The sequence below is a fragment of the Thalassophryne amazonica genome, chromosome 1 (genome assembly GCF_902500255.1).
Source record: "Thalassophryne amazonica chromosome 1, fThaAma1.1, whole genome shotgun sequence".
Lineage (NCBI taxonomy): Eukaryota > Metazoa > Chordata > Actinopteri > Batrachoidiformes > Batrachoididae > Thalassophryne > Thalassophryne amazonica.
This window is the reverse complement of record NC_047103.1, coordinates 25,387,830-25,412,053: the sequence shown is the minus strand read 5'-3', so window position 1 is coordinate 25,412,053 and position 24,224 is coordinate 25,387,830. Positions and strand designations below refer to the sequence as shown.

At 42.6% G+C, this 24,224-nt stretch overlaps 1 long non-coding RNA gene across 1 annotated transcript; it reads left to right on the top strand.

The window, feature by feature from the left end:
* Window positions 1-5,501: 5,501 nt before the first annotated feature.
* LOC117507753 lies at window positions 5,502-22,837 on the top strand. The gene is made up of 3 exons (XR_004559841.1): window positions 5,502-5,560; window positions 7,750-7,755; window positions 22,751-22,837. It is a non-coding gene; the product is annotated as an uncharacterized LOC117507753 (long non-coding RNA).
* The last annotated feature ends 1,387 nt before the right edge of the window (window positions 22,838-24,224 follow it).

Below are 24,224 nucleotides of genomic sequence, written 5' to 3'. Positions count from 1 at the left end.
TTTGTGCATTCATCAACTTTCCCAGTCTTTTGTCACCCCGTCCGAGTTTTTATTTACATTTCACACAATATCCCAACTTCATTGGAATTGGGGTTGTACTTTCATTTAATTATTTTTTGTTATGTGCAGACGCGGGTTGAGGAGTGGACCTGCGTCTGACTGAACCCAGCGCTAAATAACCAGAAAGCGGTTCCAAAAACAAAACAGTTTTATTTTTCTCCTGTGCAATAATTGGTGTACAACATAAATGTGCGTTTGTCTGGCGAGGTGAAGGACGGCGCACTCTCCAGCGCCAAAATGGATCAAAGCTCGGCGCTTCTGGACCCAGACTCACCGCCGAACACCCCCCAGGTGGATACGACAAACTGATTCTGTGAAGGATGGAAAAGGTGAGGTAAGTCAACAGCTACAACAAATATCCTTCAAAGGCACACACTATCAGCAACACATTCAGGTCTGAATTTAAGCTTTATGTAAATGAGCAGCTTCTCACAACAGGTGGAGGATCAGCAGTCCGTACGCCACGGCAGTGAGAAGCAAACTGCACAATTCTCATCAATGTTCAAATATACTGCGTAACAAAATACCAAATTACTGTTAACACTTATTCAGACAATCAATCACCTCTGATGTGTGCTGACAGCATGTGTCCCTCACCCGTCCTCCTTCACAGGCACGATGTGTCAAACCCAGGCGCGGTCCTCAGCGTCTCACAAACGAACGTCACAAGGTCGAGTTCCCGGCAATTCTGCTTGAATCACTCATGGCTTAATGCAGAACGCCATCTCATTATCTGCTTCAGCTGAAAGTCTTTAAGTTTGCACGTGAGCATCATCCACAGGTGCTGCAAATCATGCTGATGAGGGTGAAGGACTCTTCTGCCAGCACCTTCCTCCACAGACAAAAACCAGTTTGCATACCACCTGGAGAGCAAAGAAAAGAAAAGAACAACAAAATGTCCAGCCAAACCCCCAACACACAACAATTTTAGCGAAATGGAGCGAAATGAGTACTGATAATAACAAAACGGGGGTAAAACGTAACAAAATGGAGCAGACGGACCCAGACTGACTCCAAATATGATAAATATGATTCAGTTAATTACTTTTATTTTGATTATTTTTAAGCAAAATGGGGACTGATAACAAAACGGGGGGTTAAACGTAGTGAAATGGAGCAGACTGTGTTGTGTGTGGCCGCTGAAGAGAGGTACTGCTGGCCCCACCCCCAGAGGGCGCCCTGCCTGAAGTGCGGGCTTCAGGCACGAGAGAGCGCAACCACCCTCGCAGGAGAAACCGGGAGTGACAGCTGTCACTCATCAGCATCAACACCAGCTGTCCATCATCTTCACCAACCACCATCACCATAAAACCAGGCAGCATCTTCCACCTCGCTGCCGAGATATCATCTACCAAATAGGTAACTTCTCAGTTGTAGTTGTGCCTATGCACGTGCTTTGCTTCTATCTTTTGTGATCTGTTTGCAGGTGATTCAGCTCGCTACTACTCAGCTGAGGCTGGGGTTCGTGGATGGTCCAGTTGTGAACGGATTTCACTCCTCACATCCAAACTACGTTAAGTAGGAGATTGACCTCCACACTAACTGTGAAATGGGTTTAAAGGTGGAGGTGTTTTTCCCACCCGACTACAGAGAGAACGTTTTTGCTGACTGTTTACTGGGTGTGTACACCACACCCACCATTAACTGTTTCTGCTTCCTGCCAGCAGTACCAGGTCTGACAGCTGGAGACGGTGGCCACCTGGGGACTCAGGACTTGGTGGCTCCGGTGTGCTTCAGACCCGTTGGCAATGGAAATCGTGTGGGACCCGGCTCTTCTCTGGACAGACGTCTTCTATCCTCCGAAGCCTGCCCACACGTCACCTTTGTATATTGACTGCATACAAATTCTGTGATTGTCTGTATTTCGTTGTGCACATTCACAACAGTAAATTGTTGTTTTTTGGCTTATCCGTTGTCCGTTGTGGGTCTGTGTCACTACACTTTCCAACAGACTGACTCCAAATGCAATTCATTTATGTACTCTTAATTTTTTTTTTTTTTTTTTTAGCTAAATGGGACGAAATGGGGACTGAGTAACGAAATCACCTCTCGAACGCCAGATGGCGCATCTGCCCCTACTATATGTAACTGAGCGTATCTCACAAAAAAAAAAAACAAAAAAAGCTAAACAATTAAATTAAAGTAATTATTTGGAGACAGTGTGGTTCACTCCGCTCCATTTTGTTACATTTTACCCCCATTTCGTGATTATCAGTCCCCATTTCGCCCATTTCCCATTTTAGCATGGCCCTTTCAGGTCAGTGTGAAAATTTGCATCATGCCTTACTAGTGCAGTGCCCATAGAGAGTTTGTATTCCTAATAGAAATTGGGAGCTGACATTGTGTATTAAATATTGTTTTAAAAAATCTGTTTTATTATCAATTTTATGAAAATAAAAGGATTCCTATTAAACAGGTTATTGGAAGCGAGTCATACAAAATTAACCATAACATTTAGAATATTTGAAACAGCAAATCAGTATCTCACCTCCACCTAAACTTGAAGTCACAGCAAATATAAGACTTTATTCAGCTTATGTACATACTGAAACACTGTACAAGTAGTGGGAAATTTATTGGTGTCATCAAAAACAGATTTTAGGTAACGTCTCCTCAGTGTTGTCAAGTTAAACCCAGTCGCAAAGAACACTGACAGCATGCCTTTCACAAAAAAGTACTTGCTGGGATGCTGTGATTAAATGTTTTGTTGTGAAATGGTGCAAACAACATGAACTATCTCATGTTGTTTAACTTTGCTACCAGTAACATCAGTGAGCCACGCCATCTTGGAAGTACAAATGTTACAATGTTAATCAAAATAAAGGTTTCAAAATAAAGGTTTTGAAATTTATCCTAAAAATTTTCATAATAAGGATCCACATCATCGTACCATGCGCAAGCCATATCCAAAAGCTGAGGTCGATCTGATAAACAGTCAGATATGTGAGCCACATACCAACACACAGACACTTTTTGGTTTATACATAGATTGTTCAACAGTATGACTGCTTGAGGGAAGAAGCTCTTCCACGCGTTCTGGAGGTATGGGCAGTTATACTGTGGTACCTTCCACCTGATGGTGCTAAGAAGAAGAGTGCATGGGATGGATATATTGCATCCTTCACAATGCTCACAGCTTTGTGCAAGCAGTGGGTGTTGTAGGTGTCAGAGAGGGTTGGAAGAGGGGTCCCTGTGATCTTTTCAGCCGTCATCACAATCCACTGCAGGGCCTTTCGTTCTGCAGTTGTGCAGTTGCCAAACCACGCTATGATGGCACTGAGTAGCTGTATGAAGGTTGTCATGACAGGGGAGGGAAGGTTGGCTTCCCTCAGCTTCTGTAGAAAGTAGAGGTATTGCTGGGCTTTCTTTGTGATGATGTGGTGTTCTGAGTCCATGTGAGGTTGTCTGTGATGTGACCGTCCACAAACATTGTTCTATGAACAATCTCAGCCGGCAGGTCATTTATAGACAATGGGGTGTGCTCACCTGAGGATCTTCTGAAATCAATGGTTAGTTTTTTGCTTTGTCCACACAGAGGGACAGGTTGTTGTGAGTACACCAGTTGCTAAGCTGTGCCACCTCCTCTCCTGGGACATCATTATCTTTGCTTTTCAAAAAACCCACCACAGTTGTGTCATCATCGGGAATCTGATGATGTGGTTTTGACCTGTGTGTAGCCCGCATAGTCCCACGGGTTAGAAGTGTGAACAGCAGGGGAACTGAGCATGCCGCCTTGAGGGGCCCTCCCTGTGTTTCAGCATGGTGGTGTCAGAGGTCACTGTTTCCTATCTGACTGCGCTGCCGTTTCGTACCAGGAAGACCAGGATCCAGTGTGCAGCAAGAGGTGGTGTTTCAGGGCCCAGGTGATCCAGTTCTTTACCAGTTGCTCAGTACTGATGGTGTTGAAATGCTGAGCTGAAATCAGGTGTCTGACATGATGTCCTTTGTTATATACATGTGTGAGAGCCAGGTGAACAGCAGTGTGATGGCGTCATCCGTGAGCAGTTGGGACGATATGCAAACTGCCTGGGGTCCAGTGTGACAGGTAGCTGGGACTTGATGTGTTTCTTGACTGGCCTTTCAAAGCACTTCATGATGGTGGATGTAAGTGCAACTGGGCGGTAGTCATTGAGAGAGATCACTGTGGATTTTTTTTGGTACGGGATGATGGTGGTGGTCTAGAAACAGGTAGGGACAACAGTGGAGCTCAAAGAGATGATGAAGACATCTGTCAGGATGTCAGCCAGTTGGTCTGCACAGTCACACACCCCAGTCTGGCCGGACAATCACTACAAAGCCTTGGACAAGGTCCTTAATCCCCAGGTTGCTCTGAGTGTGCAGTGAACGCCTTGCATGGCAGCACCCTAACATCAGTGTGTGAGTATGTCTGTATGAATGGGTGAATGTGAGGCATCATTGTAAAGAGCATTGAGATTCTGATATAGATGGAAAAGTGCTAATGCAGTCCATTTTCTAGTTATTCCTTTCAGGCCGTAGGGATATAACTGTCTCCTAAAATGAAACAAAAATGATCTGATGGAGTTCAGTTCCAATACCACAGATACTGCACAATAATTAAGAAATATATTCACTTTGATTGAATTTGCTGAATTTTAGCTCGCCTGGTGGTATCAGCTCACTCACATTATAGAGTGAATTATCATGCAACAGCCTGCACACATGTAAGTGCTGCAGGTCTTATCTACGCAACAATCAGGTTAGCCCCAAGGACAGGGCCTGAGTAGGCTGTTTTTTTTCCACGTAGCACCTGGATGTCTGTCCCACTTTCTGTTGTCTCCAGCATGCTGCTCATTTTAGATTGCGCTGTCTCTGGAGGCACAAATCCCATTAAGTGAAACTAATACAAAGAGGCAGCAAGGTGAAGTTCAGCAGTATTGAAATATCAGAAGGTATTATGCCTTTGGTAATCTTTAACTACACCTCATGCTCTTATTTTAGAGTTGAAATCATAGTTTATGACTTTACTGAACACTTTGTCTTAAACTCAGATTTTTTTTTCCCCTCCCAAAATTTACTATTAGGTACAGTAGTGTTCAGAATAATAGTAGTGCTATGTGACTAAAAAGATTAATCCAGGTTTTGAGTATATTTCTTATTGTTACATGGGAAACAAGGTACCAGTAGATTCAGTAGATTCTCACAAATCCAACAAGACCAAGCATTCATGATATGCACACTCTTAAGGCTATGAAATTGGGCTATTAGTAAAAAAAAGTAGAAAAGGGGTGTTCACAATAATAGTAGGGTGGCATTCAGTCAGTGAGTTCGTCAGTTTTGTGGAACAAACAGGTGTGAATCAGGTGTCCCCTATTTAAGGATGAAGCCAGCACCTGTTTCCTTTGTGGTCCATTTAAAATCAAATGACAAAATATTTGAATTTCAAATTATTTTCATATAGCGACAAATCACAAGAAACTTACCTCAAGGTGCCTCACACAAGTAAGGTCTAACCTTAACAACCCCCAGAGCAAGCACACAGGTGATAGTGGTAAGGAAAAACTCCCTCTTTGGAAGAAACCTCAAGCAGGCCAGACTCAAAGGGGTGACCCTCTGCTTGGGTCATGCTACCGACACTAATTACAAAACAATTCACAAAACGAATATACAGGAAATGTTTCTGTGCACAGGACAGAAAATAGAAGTAATTACACTATGTAACATAATTTTTGTTCCTGGCTTCTAAGTGTTATATTTCAACTGCTTATGTCTAAAGTCTAATGAAAAATGACTACATTGAGCACAAACTTTGATTTTATTTTGTTAACGTTCTAGAAAGTTCTAAATGTTTCTTGAAATTTCTAGATAATTCTGGAAACGTCTAGAAAATTCTGGACAGTTCTAGCAGTTAAAGAATATTCTAGAAGACTACTCAGTAGTAGTGAAGGCGAATTGAGAATATTCTTGAAAACAGACAAATTTCAAAATATCATTGTCCTGATCACAGAAGAAAGTTTCTGTGGAATAACAGCTATTTTCTACTTATTTAAGGCATAACAGGTTAGGAAAACACACTGTGTACCCAGGAACAAAACAAAAATAAAAAAATTGTTACATAGTGTAATAAAAGAAAACAACAATATTAATAACAGATAATAATAATAAAATAATGATAATATTAACAGTGTGTATATGATAACAAGAATAACAAATTTCTAAATACATTAAGACAGTACATTGACATAACATAATTACGTAGATCAAGCAGGTACGTTTTACTGACTCACTGTCATGCTGCATACAAAGAATATCTCTCCTTCCTCTCTGATTTTTCTGCCATCTGCTCTGCTTAAGACACTCTTAGGCTTCTTAAGAGGCCTCTTACCAGTTTGGCACCTTCAGAGCTCTCTTAAGGCTCAATGTGCTTTGCAAACAACTTTCATCTTACCAAGGGAAAATTTTAATAAATGTCTAAGAATTCGAGGAATTCTAAGATTTTTCCTAGAATAACATCACTAGGAGCAATTTTTAGTCTTAGGCTGCTTCGTGGATATGGGCCCAGGTGTTTGTTGTCTTACGGTGTGGTTGTGAGACTTGGACGCTAACCAGTGACTAATGGTGACGACTGGATATCTTTGGTACCGGGTTTTCTATGGGGATCCTTTGGTACCTCTGGAATGACTTTGTATCAAGTGAGCAGTTAATTATGAAGGCGAAGATGCCAAAGACCCAAAAGGAAAAGACCTGTTATGTGGCCGCTGAAGAGGAGGTACTGCTGGCCCACCACCACCAAGGGCGCCCTGCTTGGAGTGCGGGCTCCAAGCACGAGAGGGCGCCAGACCCAGAAGAAGTGACAGCTGTCCTTCATCCCCTGCACAGCTGTCACTCGTTCATCATCATCTCACCATCTGGACAAAGGAAGGAAAACAAGGAGACATGGTGGAATGAAGATGTTCCAAACAGTATAAGGAGAAAGAGGCTGGTGAAAAAGAATTAGGAAAGTCAGAGAGATGATGAAAGTAGACAGGAGTATAGGAGATGTGACAGAAGGTAAAAAGAGATGTGAGAAAGGAGAAGGAAAGGGCATATAGGAGGAAGCATAGAAACAATATAACAGGTGACAGACTGTAAAAAAAAGGAGGAAACAGAAATACTTCAAAGCATGTGGCAGACTTGCAATAAATGAGGAACCTTAGAAACAATACGTGTGTGACAGACTATTAAAAATCAAAGGTTATGCTCCAGTGGGACTTGCAGTATAATCAGAAATATCACACATTTGTTGTTAATAATAATTATAACGGTCTCTATAGGACTTCTTCGGGAATGAAAGCACTCAACAAAATAAACTCCAATGATAAAAACAATAATTGCCAATAATAAATAGACTACAACAATGCACAAAAATCACAACTGTACTAACCAGTAGCATCTCTCTGTGACACTGTGGAGGGTTGTGAGGCCAGCAGGGAAGATTATTCAGACCAGGCTGCCAACCACTGGTGAACTAGCAGAACAGCACTGCTTTTCCAGGGCAAGAAAGATAATCAGGGACACTTCACAGCCCTTTAACAATCTGTTTTCCCTCCTGCGCTCAGGTAGACAGTACCGTAGCCTGAGTTGCAAAACATCCAGATTCAGGGACAGCTTTTACTCAACCGCCACAAGACAGATACAAATCGACAGACAGAACTGTGCAAAATAGAATGTAGGACAAAGAATACACTGTAGCATCTGGTAGCAACTTTATCCTTGTAGCATCTTCATATGTGCAATATCCCATGTCCTTTATTTATTTTTGCATGTTGTGTATACAGACACAGAGACAGTTATCAATTGGTTTAAAAAACAAAACAAAACTATTTTTCACTATCACACACCTTGGAATGGTATCTCGTGTTTTATTCTGTTTTATCTATTTGTGCAATGCATTGATATTTCGTTCTGTGAAAGCATCTGTGATGTTTTTATGTACTGTGTTATGTGTCGACGCGGATTGAGGAGCGAACCTGCGTCAGACAGAACCCAGCGCTAAAAATAACCAGAAAGTGGTTCCAACAACAAAAACAATTTATTTTTCACCTGTGCCTAAATAAAATGTACAAAACCAAAACCAACGTCCTTCTGGAGGAGTGACTGCTGGCACGCTCTCCAGCGCCCGCAAGGAGAGAAGTCTGGCGCTCCTGGACCCACTACCACCAGACAAACACCCCCCCAGGTGGACACGACAAACTGACTCTCTGTGAAGCAAAGAAGATGTGAGGTAAGTCAGCAGTTACAACAATGTCTTTCAAAAGACACACGCTATCAGCAACACATTCAGGTCTGTACTTTTTATCTTTATGCAAATGAGCAGCTTCTCACAACAAGTGGAGGATCACTTATCCTGCACGCCACAGCAGTGAGAAGCAAGCTGCACAATTCTCATCACAATTCAAGTATACTGTGTAACAAAACACCAAGTTACTATCAACAATTAGTCAAATACTTAATTACCTTTAATGTGTGCTGACAGCATGTGTCCCTCACCCTTCCTTGCTTCACGGCTCGATGTGTCAAACCCAGGTGCGGTCCTCAGCGTCTCACAAACGAACATCACAAGGTAGAGTTCCCGGCAGTTCTGCTTGAATCACACATGCCTTAAAAGCAGAACGCCATCCAATTATCTGCTTCAGCTGAAAGTCTTTAAGGTTGCATGTGAGCACCAGTCACAGGTGCTTCACATGATGTTGATGAGGGTGAGGATTCTTCAGCCAGCACCTTCTCCACAGACAAATCAGTTTCCATGCCACCTGAAGAGCAAAGAAAAGAAAAGAACACCAAAACATCCAGCCACACTCCCCAACACACAACAGTACCCCCCCATCAACGGGAAGCCTCCCGGCGACCGAACAGACCAGACCCGAGAACAGCACCTCCCTCCAGGGTCCACGTCAGGAAGTAGACAGCACCACGCTCCCAAGGTCCACCACAGACAGCAGGACAGGCACCGCAGCTGGAAGGCCGGCTGGAATCAACAAAGCCCCAAAACTACCCCAATACACTCCAACACACAGAAAAAAAACATAAAACCCACCCAAAACCTCCCCAGGGGACCGTCCCATCAAACCCCGGGAAGAAAAGAAAAACTCCCAAACGCCAAAACCCAACACAGCCCCAAAAAACAATACAAACAGAAATGCATAAAAGAAAAATAACAAACAACCCCCCCAGAATGACCTGCGGTCCAACCCCCCCCCCCCCCAGAAGGCCTTCATCGCCAGTTCCAGGAGGAACAGCCAGAACCATGATCCCACACAGGTCCCAGGTATACATGGAGCAAATCGGCACCCCCCAGGGGACCGTACCATCAACCCCAGGAGGTACCCTCCCCACAACCCCGGAACCCCAGACCCGGTCACACTTGGCCAGTTGGCCCCAAGCCAATTTCCCCCCAGAGGACCGTCCCATCAACCCTGGAGGTGGAACCCGGAAGGAAACAGAACAAAATCAAACATCAACCCCCGAGGACTACCAAAAACAACCCTGGGGGGATATAAAATGACTGTAAACCCTGTTACCCTCCCCGGCACCTCGAAAGACCCCAGGTCCCTCCCAGAGCCTTCGGCGGCTCAATTTTGGCGAACGGCTCAAAATATCAAGCCGGAGAAGGGAACAGAAAAAAACTAACCCAGCTCCAACCCCAAGGCGCAGCAGAGAACCGGAAATACGTCCGGTGCCCCAACTCGACCATACCCCAGCCTCTCGGGAGGGGTGGAACTACCGAAATGGCGAACGGCAACAGATCGGCCCACCCCTCCGACTGAGGTAAGTCTCCGCTGCACCACACCCCGGCAACACCAATGACGAACGGTACAAAGGCTCACCGAGGCTGGAGTGGAACCGGGCCCTAACCAAACCAAAAAAACGCCTCTAACACCCCCCCTAGGTGCAGAGGTCTTCTGAGAATGCTCAGCGTGACCAACCTGCACCACCCCACCACCCACAAGACAAATGGTCTTGGGGCAAGTGAGGTTGGGTTAGGGATAGAGAAATAAAAAACAACAAAATAAAACGACCCAACAACCCAAACAGAAAATACCTAAAAACACATAAAAATTAATAATGACGTGAGCTCAGGCGGACTTCCAACCGCCTAACAGTCACTCCACCAGATACGCCTCTGACTCCCCATACAATTATAACCCCTATTTAAGGAAAAAAACATTTACCCGTGCTAGATTTTTTTTTTTTATGTGTGTGTTATGTTGCCTGTCCCGGAACACTTGGAGACACGTCACCATTATTTCTCTTGACGTTTACATGTCGGGGAAATACAGTAATCTCTGCTCATCCGAGCTGCATGGGCTCGTCAACAGGAGGAGCCAGAGGTCCCGTCGGAGGAGCCTCAGTGGGGCAAAGAAGAGGCGGCCCAGATCTGTGTCGGGGAAAGCCCCGAGATGAAAAAACCCGCTCTGATGGGCGTCCTCTCTTGCGTCCACGCTCCTTCATCCGATCATCTAGACGAATCACCAACGATATTAGCTCATCTAATTCGTTTGGCTCGTCACGGACTACCAGCTCGTCTTTCAATGACTCACCCAACCCATCTACAAATACGCCTCGTAAAACTGCGGCATTCCAACCTGTGGGTGACGGAGTTTTCGGCACCGGTATCGATAGTGCCGCAGCTGGAGCAGCAGGAAGCAGAACGGCTTGCGCTGCAAGCTCCGTAACACGGGCGTCTGTTTGTTTAATTTGGTTCGCGAGTTGCTGTAATTGCTCCCGTATGTTCTCCAAGTGTTCTTGAACTTTTTCGACAAAAGGAACCGCTTCTGCCGCTGGGTCCATTATGGAATGGCCGGGAACTACTGTTATGTGTCGACGCGGATTGAGGAGCGAACCTGCGTCAGACAGAACCCAGCGCTAAAAAAACCAGAAAGCGGTTCCAACAACAAAAACAATTTATTTTTCACCTGTGCCTAAATAAAATGTACAAAACCAAAACCAACGTCCTTCTGGAGGAGTGACTGCTGGCACGCTCTCCAGCGCCCGCAAGGAGAGAAGTCCGGCGCTCCTGGACCCACTACCACCAGACAAACACCCCCCCAGGTGGACACGACAAACTGACTCTCTGTGAAGCAAAGAAGATGTGAGGTAAGTCAGCAGTTACAACAATGTCTTTCAAAAGACACACGCTATCAGCAACACATTCAGGTCTGTACTTTTTATCTTTATGCAAATGAGCAGCTTCTCACAACAAGTGGAGGATCACTTATCCTGCACGCCACAGCAGTGAGAAGCAAGCTGCACAATTCTCATCACAATTCAAGTATACTGTGTAACAAAACACCAAGTTACTATCAACAATTAGTCAAATACTTAATTACCTTTAATGTGTGCTGACAGCATGTGTCCCTCACCCTTCCTTGCTTCACGGCTCGATGTGTCAAACCCAGGTGCGGTCCTCAGTGTCTCACAAACGAACATCACAAGGTAGAGTTCCCGGCAGTTCTGCTTGAATCACACATGCCTTAAAAGCAGAAACCATCCATTATCTGCTTCAGCTGAAAGTCTTTAAGGTTGCATGTGAGCACCAGTCACAGGTGCTTCACATGATGTTGATGAGGGTGAGGATTCTTCAGCCAGCACCTTCTCCACAGACAAATCAGTTTCCATGCCACCTGAAGAGCAAAGAAAAGAAAAGAACACCAAAACATCCAGCCACACCCCCCAACACACAACATACTGAATGACAAAAACGATTCTAAGTTAAAAATGTGATCAGAAAAAAAGGTGCAACATAGGGTTTTTTCTCCTTCTTCAAGAGCCTTTTTCCTTTTTTTTGACATGTGAAATTATATTATGGAAAATACCAGTGTTGTATAAAGTACCGGAAAATCACACTTAAGTAAAAGTACAGCTACCCATTAAAAATGACTTTGGTAGAAGTTCAAGTCTCTGATTGAAATGCTACTCAAGTAAAAGTCTTAAAGTATCTAGTATTTATTGTACTTAAGTATGACAAGTAATGTACAACTAAATATACTCAAATATTGAAAGTAAAAGTACAAGTAAATGTTAATAATCAAAAACGGACTGATTTTTTTATATAAAGTTTTTCTAGGCTTGTAAATGACTGAAAATTGTGCACATCACACAAAAACACTTCAGAAACAAGGTTTCAAAACCTAAACGAGAGTAGGCTACTCACTAGGTGTTCACAGGAAACAGTTATTTATTTCTATATGTATTTATTTATTTTCATTGTTACATGGTTTTATCTTTTCTGTTGTTTTGTTTCATTAGGTTCTTTTTGTCTCTTTCTCTAAAATTGTATTGTAACATTATTAGTCTATTATTATGACTATTATTGTCTATTATGTAGACTATTATTGCTGTTGTTATAATATAATAAAATACATTTTAAAAAATACAATTTGACTCTTTTTTGACAACGAATGCTGAGCCATTAATTATAGAGAAAACAAATCAACACAAATGTGATGCAAACAGCTTAATGCTAACTTTAACATTGAAAACGCCATAGACATGCTAACGCATTAGCATGGGTCCCGTATTTTAAGTTCTAAAATACATCTATCAACTGTTTCAGAAGACCATAACAGGTCAGTTTAACATAAAAATATTAAATATTACTCACAGACATATGCTCTTCAGGGCTTTAGCGGGAAAAATTAGGATAAAGCGAAATAAAATCCACGAATCATAGATCGAAGCACTGCTTCAACCTGCGAATCACTGCTTCGATTGGTTCAAGGTTCAAAGCAAAGCCGCGCTGCAGAAAAGTTACAGACCCACTGCAGGTCTGTAATCAATGTAGAGAATGATCATTTTCCTGACAAGTGCGCAACTGCAAAAAAGCCTACCGGACATGCCTCATGACAAATCGGCATGACTTTGTTAGTCACTAGTAATCACGACTTTTCTCGTGTGTGTGTGTGTTTTTTTGTAACGAGTAACGGCATGGCGCATAGAAAATGTATTGTAGTAGAAGTATGCAATTAAGGTCGGAAATGTAGTGAAGTAAAAGTGAAAGTAAGCTGAATTAAAGAAACTCAAGTAAAGTACAAAGTCTCCCAAAACGTACTTAAGTACAGTAGTGAAGTATTTTTACTTCGTTACTATACGACCCTGGAAAATACCATGCATCTATTTTCATTGAGTTGGAATTAGGACCAGATCAATCCATTGAAACATTCATTTGTTTCAGTACAGCTTGTTTCAGCAGCAACGTGATGCTTCAGAAAATTTAATTTGATTAAATAGGTCACCAACGCACAACTTTATAATTTTGTTTTTACAAAAATAACTCACAATGTATGATTTTTTAATAATTTATTTGTATGTTACTGCTGCAAATAAGTATTTGAACACCTGTGAAAATCAATGTTAATATTTGGTACAGTAGCCTTTGTTTGCAATTACAGAGGTCAAACATTTCCTGTAGTTTTTCACCAGGTTTGCACACACTGCAGCAGGGATTTTGGTCCACTCCTCCATACAGATCTTCTCTAGATCAGCCAGGTTTGGAGTTTCAGCTCCCTCCAAAGATTTTCTATTGAGTTCAGGTCTGGAGACTGGCCAGGCCACTCCAGGACCTTGAAATGCTTCTTACGGAGCCCCTCCTTAGTTGCCCTGGCTGTGTGTTTGGGGTCATTATCATGCTGGAAGACCCAGCCATGACCCATCTTCAATGCTCTTACTGAGGGAAGGAGGTTGTTTGCCAAAATCTCGTAATAAATGACCCCATCCATCCTCCCTTCAATACGGTGCAATCGTCCTGTCCCCTTTGCAGAAGAGCACCCCAGAGTATGATGTTTCCACCCCCATGCTTCACGGTTGGATGGTTTTCTGGGGTTGTTCTCATCCTCTAAACATGGTAAGTGGAGTTGATTCCAAACAGCTCTATTCTGGTCTCATCTGACCACATGAAAATTCAGTAAGGTATATCTTATATATTATATTCCAATTCTAAGGTGGAACTATGTCAGTATACAAAGGTATATCTAAATATCTAAAAGGAAGAGTAAAATAGGAGCGTAGAAAAGAGTAGACTAGAGCCACTTAGGTGCCTGGTCTTGAGAACCAGGGATGTAGGGTTCTCCAATGGTAGGTTTCTCCCTTCTCTCATGCCTCCTCTGGATCATCCAGATGGAACTTCAGACAGACCTGGACATGTGCTGGCTTGAGCAGGGGGACCTTGCTGCCCTGCAGGATTTTAAACCATGACAGCATCATGTGTTACTAATGCAATCTTTGAGACTGTGGTCCCAGCTCTCTTCAGGTCATTGACCAGGTCCTCCTGTGGTGTTATGAGCTTTCCCAAAGTGAGATCTTGCATGGAATCCCAGACCGAGGCAGATTGACAGTCATCTTGTGTTTCTTCCACTTTCTAATAAATAATCATAACAGTTGTCTTCTACCAAGCTGCTTGCATGTTGTCCTGTAGTCCATCCCAGCCTTGTGCAAGTCTACAGTTTTGTCCCTGGTGTCCTTAGACAGCTCTTTGGTCTTGGCTATGGTGGACAGGTTGGAGTGTGATTGATTGAGTGTGTGAACAGGTGTCTTTTATACAGGTAACAAGTTCAAACAGGTGTAATTAATACAGGTAAGAGTGCAGAATAAGAGGGCTTCTTAAAGAAAAATTAACAGGTCTGTTAATATACAAATAAATTATAAAAAGTCACACATTGTGATTTCTGGATTTTTTTTTTTTAGATTATGTCTCACAGTGGACATGCACCTAAGATGAAAATTTCAGACCCCACCATGATTTCTAAGTGGGAGAACTTGCAAAACCGCAGGGTGTTCAAATACTTATTTTCCTCACTGTGTATATATATATATATATATATATATATATTCCCAACCACTCAGTATATGTGAAAACAAACAATTTTTAACACTAGTAGTTCCTGTAGTAACAGTGGTAGACGTGCACATGCCTGTGAAGTGCATTTCTAAACTCACTCCAGGGGTCATCCTATATATACTGCTTTTGTTTTGTCTCTCTGCAGTGCATTAAGTTCCGTCTGCCACCTCAGAGTGGGGCTGTTAAAGAATAAAAATCACCATCATCGCCAGACAGCTCAAGTTCTCTGCAAAGTGTGTCTGCAGACACCATTTGTTTTGTTGCATCATGCTTCACATCATATTATATCTGCAGCAAATACAAAATACCAAAGCTTTCAATTCACAAACTATTTTTTTAAATCCAAATGCCACATTAATTTCTTTTACAAACATTTCTATATCATAAAATATCCCTGCAAAACCGGTTATCAGTCATTCTCTTTGTAATTTTCTGACGGCGGCTGTCTTTCATTTCCAGTCCATGCCTGTGGATGCTGGATATCTTCTGTGAACGCCCAATTGGGAAGATTAACTACTGAAAAATGCTTTAGTGTCTGATAACTGCACAGTCATATCACATTGCCCAAGGTGGTTTCTGGAGCAACAGCATGGCCATCAATCAGGTGGGTGTAATCTCCACAGGAATCCTTGTCAGCATGCAAATTAGTGTCACTTTCCACACTGCCTGTGTGTACACTGCAGAAAAACTGCAAAAGGTCTGAAAACAAAAATCTATACATCAGAGGTCTGATGAATACCCTCTGTGCTGTACACACCGTGACATCAATATACTAGTCAAGTGGGTTTTTGTTGTCATTTCAACCATCTACACAGTATATAGTGAGATGAAATGTTTCACCATAGATCAAGGGGTGTTACATTTAAAACATAAGACATTTAAGTATATATAATAATCACAAAATGAGGGTAAAAAGTAACAAAATGGAGCAGACTGACCCAGACTGACTCCAAATATGATTCAATTAATTACAACCCCAATTCCAATGAAGGTGGGACGTTGTGTAAAATGTAAATAAAAACAGAATACAATGATTTGCAAATCCCTTCAACCTATATTCAATTGAATACCCACAAAGACAAGATATTTAATGTTCAAACAGATAAACTTTGTTGTTTTTGTGCAAATATTTGCTCGTTTTGAAATGGATGCCTGCAACATGTTTCAAAAAAGCTGGGACAGTGGTATGTTTACCACTGTGTTACATCACCTTTACTTCTAACAACACTCAATAAGCATTTGTGAACTGAGGACAGTAATTGTTTGAAGCTTTGTAGGTGGAATTCTTTCCCATTCTTGCTTGATGTACAACTTCAGTTGTTCAACAGTCCGGGGTCTCTGTTGTCGTATTTTTGCGCTTCATAATCCGCCACACATTTTAAATGGGTGATAGTTTGGACTGCAGGCAGGCAAGTCTAGTACCCGCACTCTTTTACTACGAAGTCAGCTGTGTAACATCAGCAGAATGTTTCGACTTGGCATGTCCTTGCTGAATAAGCAGGGACGTCCCTGAAAAAGACATTGCTTGGATAGCATAATGTGTGGTCCAAAAACCTGGATGTACCTTCAGCATTCATGGTGCCATCACAGGTGTGTAAGTGCCCATGCAATGGGCACTAACCACCTCTATACCATCACAGATGCTGGCTTTTGAACTTTGCGTGATAACAATCTGGTATGGTCTTTTTCCTCTTTTGTCCAGAGGACTACAACGTTCCATGATTTCCAATAAGCAATTTGAAATGTGGATCCTCAGAGCACAGCACACTTTCTCCACTTTGCGTCTGTCCATTTCAAATGAGCTCGGGCCCAGAGAAGGCGGTAGCATTTCTGGATGTTGTTGATGTATGGCTTTCACTTTGCATGTAGAGTTTTAATTTGCACTTGTAGATGTAGTGATGAACTGCGCCAACTGACAATGGTTTTCTGAAGTGTTCCTGAGCCCATGCAGTAAGATCCTTTACACAGTGATGTTGGTTTTTGATGCAGTGCCGCCTGAGGGATCGAAGGTCACGGACATTCAATGTTGGCTTTTGGCCTTGCCGCTTACATGTAGAAAGTTCTCCAGATTCTCTGAATCTTCTGATTATATTATGCAATGTAGATAATGAACATTCAATTCCTTGCAATTGAATGTTGAGAAACATTGTTCTTAAATTGTTGGACTATTTTTGTCATGCAGTTGTTCACAAGTGATGATCATCGCCCCATCTTTGCTCGTGACAGGCTGAGCCTTTTGGGGACGCTCCTTTTATACCCAATCATGACACTCACCTGTTTCCAGTGAACCTGTTCACCTGTGGAATGTTCCAAATAGGTGTTCTTTGTGCATTCATCAACTTTCCCAGTCTTTTGTCACCCCGTCCGAGTTTTTATTTACATTTCACACAATATCCCAACTTCATTGGAATTGGGGTTGTACTTTCATTTAATTATTTTTTGTTATGTGCAGACGCGGGTTGAGGAGTGGACCTGCGTCTGACTGAACCCAGCGCTAAATAACCAGAAAGCGGTTCCAAAAACAAAACAGTTTTATTTTCTCCTGTGCAATAATTGGTGTACAACATAAATGTGCGTTTGTCTGGCGAGGTGAAGGACGGCGCACTCTCCAGCGCCAAAATGGATCAAAGCTCGGCGCTTCTGGACCCAGACTCACCGCCGACACACCCCAGGTGGATACGACAAACTGATTCTGTGAAGGATGGAAAAGGTGAGGTAAGTCAACAGCTACAACAAATACCTTCAAAGGCACACACTATCAGCAACACTTCAGGTCTGAATTTAAGCTTTATGTAAATGAGCAGCTTCTCACAACAGGTGGAGGATCAGCAGTCCGTACGCCACGGCAGTGAGAAGCAAACTGCACAATTCTCATCATGTTCAAATATACTGCGTAACAAAATACCAAATTACTGTTAACACTTATTCAGACAATCAATCACCTCTGATGTGTGCTGACAGCATGTGTCCCTCACCCGTCCTCCTTCACAGGCACGATGTGTCAAACCCAGGCGCGGTCCTCAGCGTCTCACAAACGAACGTCACAAGGTCGAGTTCCCGGCAATTCTGCTTGAATCACTCATGGCTTAAATGCAGAACGCCATCTCATTATCTGCTTCAGCTGAAGTCTTTAAGTTTGCACGTGAGCATCATCCACAGGTGCTGCAAATCATGCTGATGAGGGTGAAGGACTCTTCTGCCAGCACCTTCTCCACAGACAAAAACCAGTTTGCATACCACCTGGAGAGCAAAGAAAGAAAAGAACAACAAAATGTCCAGCCAAACCCCCCAACACACACAATTTTTAAGCGAAATGGAGCGAAATGAGTACTGATAATAACAAAACGGGGGTAAAACGTAACAAAATGGAGCAGACGGACCCAGACTGACTCCAAATATGATTAAATATGATTCAGTTAATTACTTTTATTTGATTATTTTTAAGCAAAATGGGGACTGATAACAAAACGGGGGTTAAACGTAGTGAAATGGAGCAGACTGTGTTGTGTGGGCCGCTGAAGAGGAGGTACTGCTGGCCCACCACCAGAGGGCGCCCTGCCTGAAGTGCGGGCTTCAGGCACGAGAGAGCGCAACCACCTCGCAGGAGAAACCGGGAGTGACAGCTGTCACTCATCATCATCAACACCAGCTGTCACTCATCTTCACCAAACCACCATCCACCATAAAAACCAGGCAGCATCTTCACCTCGCTGCCGAGATATCATCTACCAATAGGTAACTTCTCAGTTGTAGTTGTGCCTATGCACGTGCTTTGCTTCTCTCTTTTGTGATCTGTTTGCAGGTGATTCAGCTCGCTACTTCCAGCTGAGGCTGGGGTTCGTGGATGGTCCAGTTGTGAACGGATTTCACTCCTCACTCCAAACTACGTTAAGTAGGAGATTGACTCCACACTAACTGTGAACTGGGTTTAAAGGTGGAGGTGTTTTTCCCACCCGACTACAGAGAGAACGTTTTTGCTGACTGTTTACTGGGTGTGTACACACACACCCACCATTAACTGTTTCTGCTTCCTGCCAGCAGTACCAGGTCTGACAGCTGGAGACGGTGGCCACCTGGGGACTCAGGACTTGGTGGCTCCGGTGTGCTTCAGACCCGTTGGCAATGGAAATCGTGTGGGACCCGGCTCTTCTCTGGACAGACGTCTTCTATCCTCGAGCCTGCCCACACGTCACCTTTGTATATTGACTGCATACAAATTCTGTGATTGTCTGTATTTCGTTGTGCACATTCACAACAGTAAATTGTTGTTTTTGGCTTATCCGTTGTCCGTTGTGGGTCTGTGTCACTACACTTTCCCAACAGACTGACTCCAAATGCAATTCATTTATGTACTCTTAATTTTTTTTTTTTTTTTTTTAGCTAAATGGGACGAAATGGGGACTGATAACGAAATCACCTCTCGAACGCCAGATGGCGCATCTGCCCCTACTATATGTACTGAGCGTATCTCACAAAAAAAAAAACAAAAAAAGCTAAACAATTAAATTAAAGTAATTATTTGGAGACAGTGTGGTTCACTCCGCTCCATTTTGTTACATTTTACCCCCATTTCGTGATTATCAGTCCCCATTTCGCCCCATTTCCCATTTTAGCATGGCCCTTTCAGGTCAGTGTGAAAATTTGCATCATGCCTTACTAGTGCAGTGCCCATAGAGAGTTTGTATTCCTATAGAAAATTGGGAGCTGACATTGTGTATTAAATATTGTTTTAAAAAATCTGTTTTATTATCAATTTTATGAAAATAAAAGGATTCCTATTAAACAGGTTATTGGAAGCGAGTCATACAAAATTAACCATAACATTTAGAATATTTGAAACAGCAAATCAGTATCTCACCTCCACCTAAACTTGAAGTCACAGCAAATATAAGACTTTATTCAGCTTATGTACATACTGAAACACTGTACAAGTAGTGGGAAATTTATTGGTGTCATCAAAAACAGATTTTAGGTAACGTCTCCTCAGTGTTGTCAAGTTAAACCCAGTCGCAAAGAACACTGACAGCATGCCTTTCACAAAAAGTACTTGCTGGGATGCTGTGATTAAATGTTTTGTTGTGAAATGGTGCAAACAACATGAACTATCTCATGTTGTTTAACTTTGCTACCAGTAACATCAGTGAGCCACGCCATCTTGGAAGTACAAATGTTACAATGTTAATCAAAATAAAGGTTTCAAAATAAAGGTTTTGAAAATTTATCCTAAAAATTTTCATAATAAAGGATCCACATCATCGTACCATGCGCAAGCCATATCCAAAAGCTGAGGTCGATCTGATAAACAGTCAGATATGTGAGCCACATACCAACACACAGACACTTTTTGGTTTATACATAGATTGTTCAACAGTATGACTGCTTGAGGGAAGAAGCTCTTCCGCGTTCTGGAGGTATGGGCAGTTATACTGTGGTACCTTCCACCTGATGGTGCTAAGAAGAAGAGTGCATGGGATGGATATATTGCATCCTTCACAATGCTCACAGCTTTGTGCAAGCAGTGGGTGTTGTAGGTGTCAGAGAGGGTTGGAAGAGGGGTCCCTGTGATCTTTTCAGCCGTCATCACAATCCACTGCAGGGCCTTTCGTTCTGCAGTTGTGCAGTTGCCAAACCACGCTATGATGGCACTGAGTAGCTGTATGAAGGTTGTCATGACAGGGGAGGGAAGGTTGGCTTCCCTCAGCTTCTGTAGAAAGTAGAGGTATTGCTGGGCTTTCTTTGTGATGTATGTGGTGTTCTGAGTCCATGTGAGGTTGTCTGTGATGTGACCGTCCACAAACATTGTTCTATGAACAATCTCAGCCGGCAGGTCATTTATAGACAATGGGGTGTGCTCACCTGAGGATCTTCTGAAATCAATGGTTAGTTTTTTGCTTTGTCCACACAGAGGGACAGGTTGTTGTGAGTACACCAGTTGCTAAGCTGTGCCACCTCCTCTCTGGGACATCATTATCTTTGCTTTTCAAACCCACCACAGTTGTGTCATCATCGAATCTGATGATGTGGTTTGACCTGTGTGTAGCCGCATAGTCATGGGTTAGAAGTGTGAACAGCAGGGGACTGAGCATGCAGCCTTGAGGGGCTCCTGTGTTCAGCATGGTGGTGTCAGAGGTCCTGTTTCCTATACTGACTGCCTGCCGTCTTCTTACCAGGAAGACCAGGATCCAGTTGCAGAGGGTGGTGTTCAGGCCCAGGTGATCCAGTTTCTTTACCAGTTGCTCAGTAATGATGGTGTTGAATGCTGAGCTGAAATCATGTGTCTGACATGTGTCCTTTGTATATACATGTGTGAGAGCCAGGTGAACAGCAGTGGTGATGGCGTCATCCGTGGAGCAGTTGGGACGATATGCAAACTGCCTGGGGTCCAGTGTGACAGGTAGCTGGGACTTGATGTGTTTCTTGACTGGCCTTTCAAAGCACTTCATGATGGTGGATGTAAGTGCAACTGGGCGGTAGTCATTGAGAGAGATCACTGTGGATTTTTTTGGTACGGGATGATGGTGGTGGTCTAGAAACAGGTAGGGACAACAGTGGAGCTCAAAGAGATGATGAAGACATCTGTCAGGATGTCAGCCAGTTGGTCTGCACAGTCACACACCCCAGTCTGGCCGGACAATCACTACAAAGCCTTGGACAAGGTCCTTAATCCCCAGGTTGCTCTGAGTGTGCAGTGAACGCCTTGCATGGCAGCACCCTACATCAGTGTGTGAGTATGGCCTGTATGAATGGGTGAATGTGAGGCATCATTGTAAAGAGCATTGAGATTCTGATATAGATGGAAAAGTGCTAATGCAGTCCATTTTCTAGTTATTCCTTTCAGGCCGTAGGGATATAACTGTCTCCTAAAATGAAACAAAAATGATCTGATGGAGTTCAGTTCCAATACCACAGATACTGCACCCATAATTAAGAATATATTCACTTTGATTGAATTATGCTGAATTTTAGCTCGCTGTGTGTATCAGCTCACTCACATTATAGAGTGAATTATCATGCAACAGCCTGCACACATGTAAGTGCTGCTAGGGTCTTTATCTACGCAACAAATCAGGTTAGCCCAAAGGACAAGGGCTGAGTAGGCTGTTTTTTTCCACGTAGCACCTGGATGTCTGTCCCACTTCTGTTGTCTCCAGCATGCTGCTCATTTTAGATTGCGCTGTCTCTGGAGGCACAAATCCCATTAAGTGAAACTAATACAAAGAGGCAGCAAGGTGAGTTCAGCAGTATTGAAAATTATCCGAAGGTATTATGCCTTTGGTAATCTTTAACTACACCTCATGCTCTTATTTTAGAGTTGAAATCATAGTTTATGACTTTACTGAACACTTTGTCTTAAACTCAGATTTTTTTTTCCCCTCCCAAAATTTACTATTAGGTACAGTAGTGTTCAGAATAATAGTAGTGCTATGTGACTAAAAAGATTAATCCAGGTTTTGAGTATATTTCTTATTGTTACATGGGAAACAAGGTACCAGTAGATTCAGTAGATTCTCACAAATCCAACAAGACCAAGCATTCATGATATGCACACTCTTAGGCTATGAAATTGGGCTATTAGTAAAAAAAGTAGAAAAGGGGGTGTTCACAATAATAGTAGGGTGGCATTCAGTCAGTGAGTTCATCAGTTTTGTGGAACAAACAGGTGTGAATCAGGTGTCCCCTATTTAAGGATGAAGCCAGCACCTGTTTCCTTTGTGGTCCATTTAAAAGCAAATGACAAAATATTTGAATTTCCAAATTATTTCATATAGCGACAAATCACAAGAAACTTACCTCAAGGTGCCTCACACAAGTAAGGTCTAACCTTAACAACCCCCAGAGCAAGCACACAGGTGATAGTGGTAAGGAAAACTCCCTCTTTGGAAGAAACCTCAAGCAGGCCAGACTCAAAGGGGTGACCCCTCTGCTTGGTCATGCTACCGACACTAATTACAAAACAATTCACAAAACGAATATACAGGAAATGTTTCGTGTGCACAGGACAGAAAGCTAGAAGTAATTACACTATTGTAACATAATTTTTGTCCTGTCTTCTAAGTGTTATATTTCAACTGCGTATGTCTAAAGTCTAATGAAAAATGACTACATTGAGCACAAACTTGTATTTTATTTTGTTAACGTCTAGAAAGTTCTAAATGTTTCTTGAAAATTTCTAGATAATTCTGGAAACGATCTAGAAAATTCTGGACAGTTCTAGCAGTTAAAGAATATTCTAGAAGACTACTCAGTAGTAGTGAAGGCGAAGTGAGAATATTCTTGAAAACAGACAAATTTCAAAATACATTGTCCTGTATCACAGAAGAAAGTTTCTGTGAATAACAGCTATTTTCTACTTATTTAAGGACATAACAGGTTAGGAAAACACACTGTGTACCCAGGAACAAAACAAAAATAAAAAAAATTGTTACATAGTGTAATAAAAGAAAACACAATATTATAATACAGATAATAATAAGAAAATAATGATAATATTACAGTGTGTATATGATAACAAGAATAACAAATTTCTAAATACATTAAGACAGTACATTGACATAACATAATTACGTAGATCAAGCAGGTACGTTTTACTGACTCACTGTCATGCTGCATACAAAGAATATCTCTCCTTCCTCTCTGATTTTTCTGCCATCTGCTCTGCTTAAGACACTCTTAGGCTTCTTAAGAGGCCTCTACCAGTTTGGCACCTTCAGAGCTCTCTTAAGGCTCAATGTGCTTTGCAAACAACTTTCATCTTACCAAGGGAAAATTTTAATAAATGTCTAAGAATTCGAGGAATTCTAAGATTTTTCCTAGAATAAACATCACTAGAGCAATTTTTAGTCTTAGGCTGCTTCGTGGATAGGGCCCAGGTGTTGGTTGTCTTACGGTGTGGTTGTGAGACTTGGGACGCATAACCAGTGACTAATGGTGACGACTGGATAGCTTTGGTACCGGGTTTTCTATGGGGATCCTTTGGTACCTCTGGAATGACTTTGTATCAAGTGAGCAGTTAATTATGAAGGCGAAGATGCCAAAGACCCAAAAGGAAAAGACCTGTTATGTGGGCCGCTGAAGAGGAGGTACTGCTGGCCCACCACCACCAGAGGGCGCCCTGCTTGGAGTGCGGGCTCCAAGCACGAGAGGGCGCCAGACCCAGAAGAAGTGACAGCTGTCATTCATCCTCTGCACCAGCTGTCACTCGTTCATCATCATCATCACCACCATAAAAGCCGGACTGCAACTCCACCTCCTCGCCGAGAAATCGCAACTACTGAAGAGGTAATTTCTCTGCTGACTGACACTTTGTGTGTAATAACCTGAACTTCTGTTG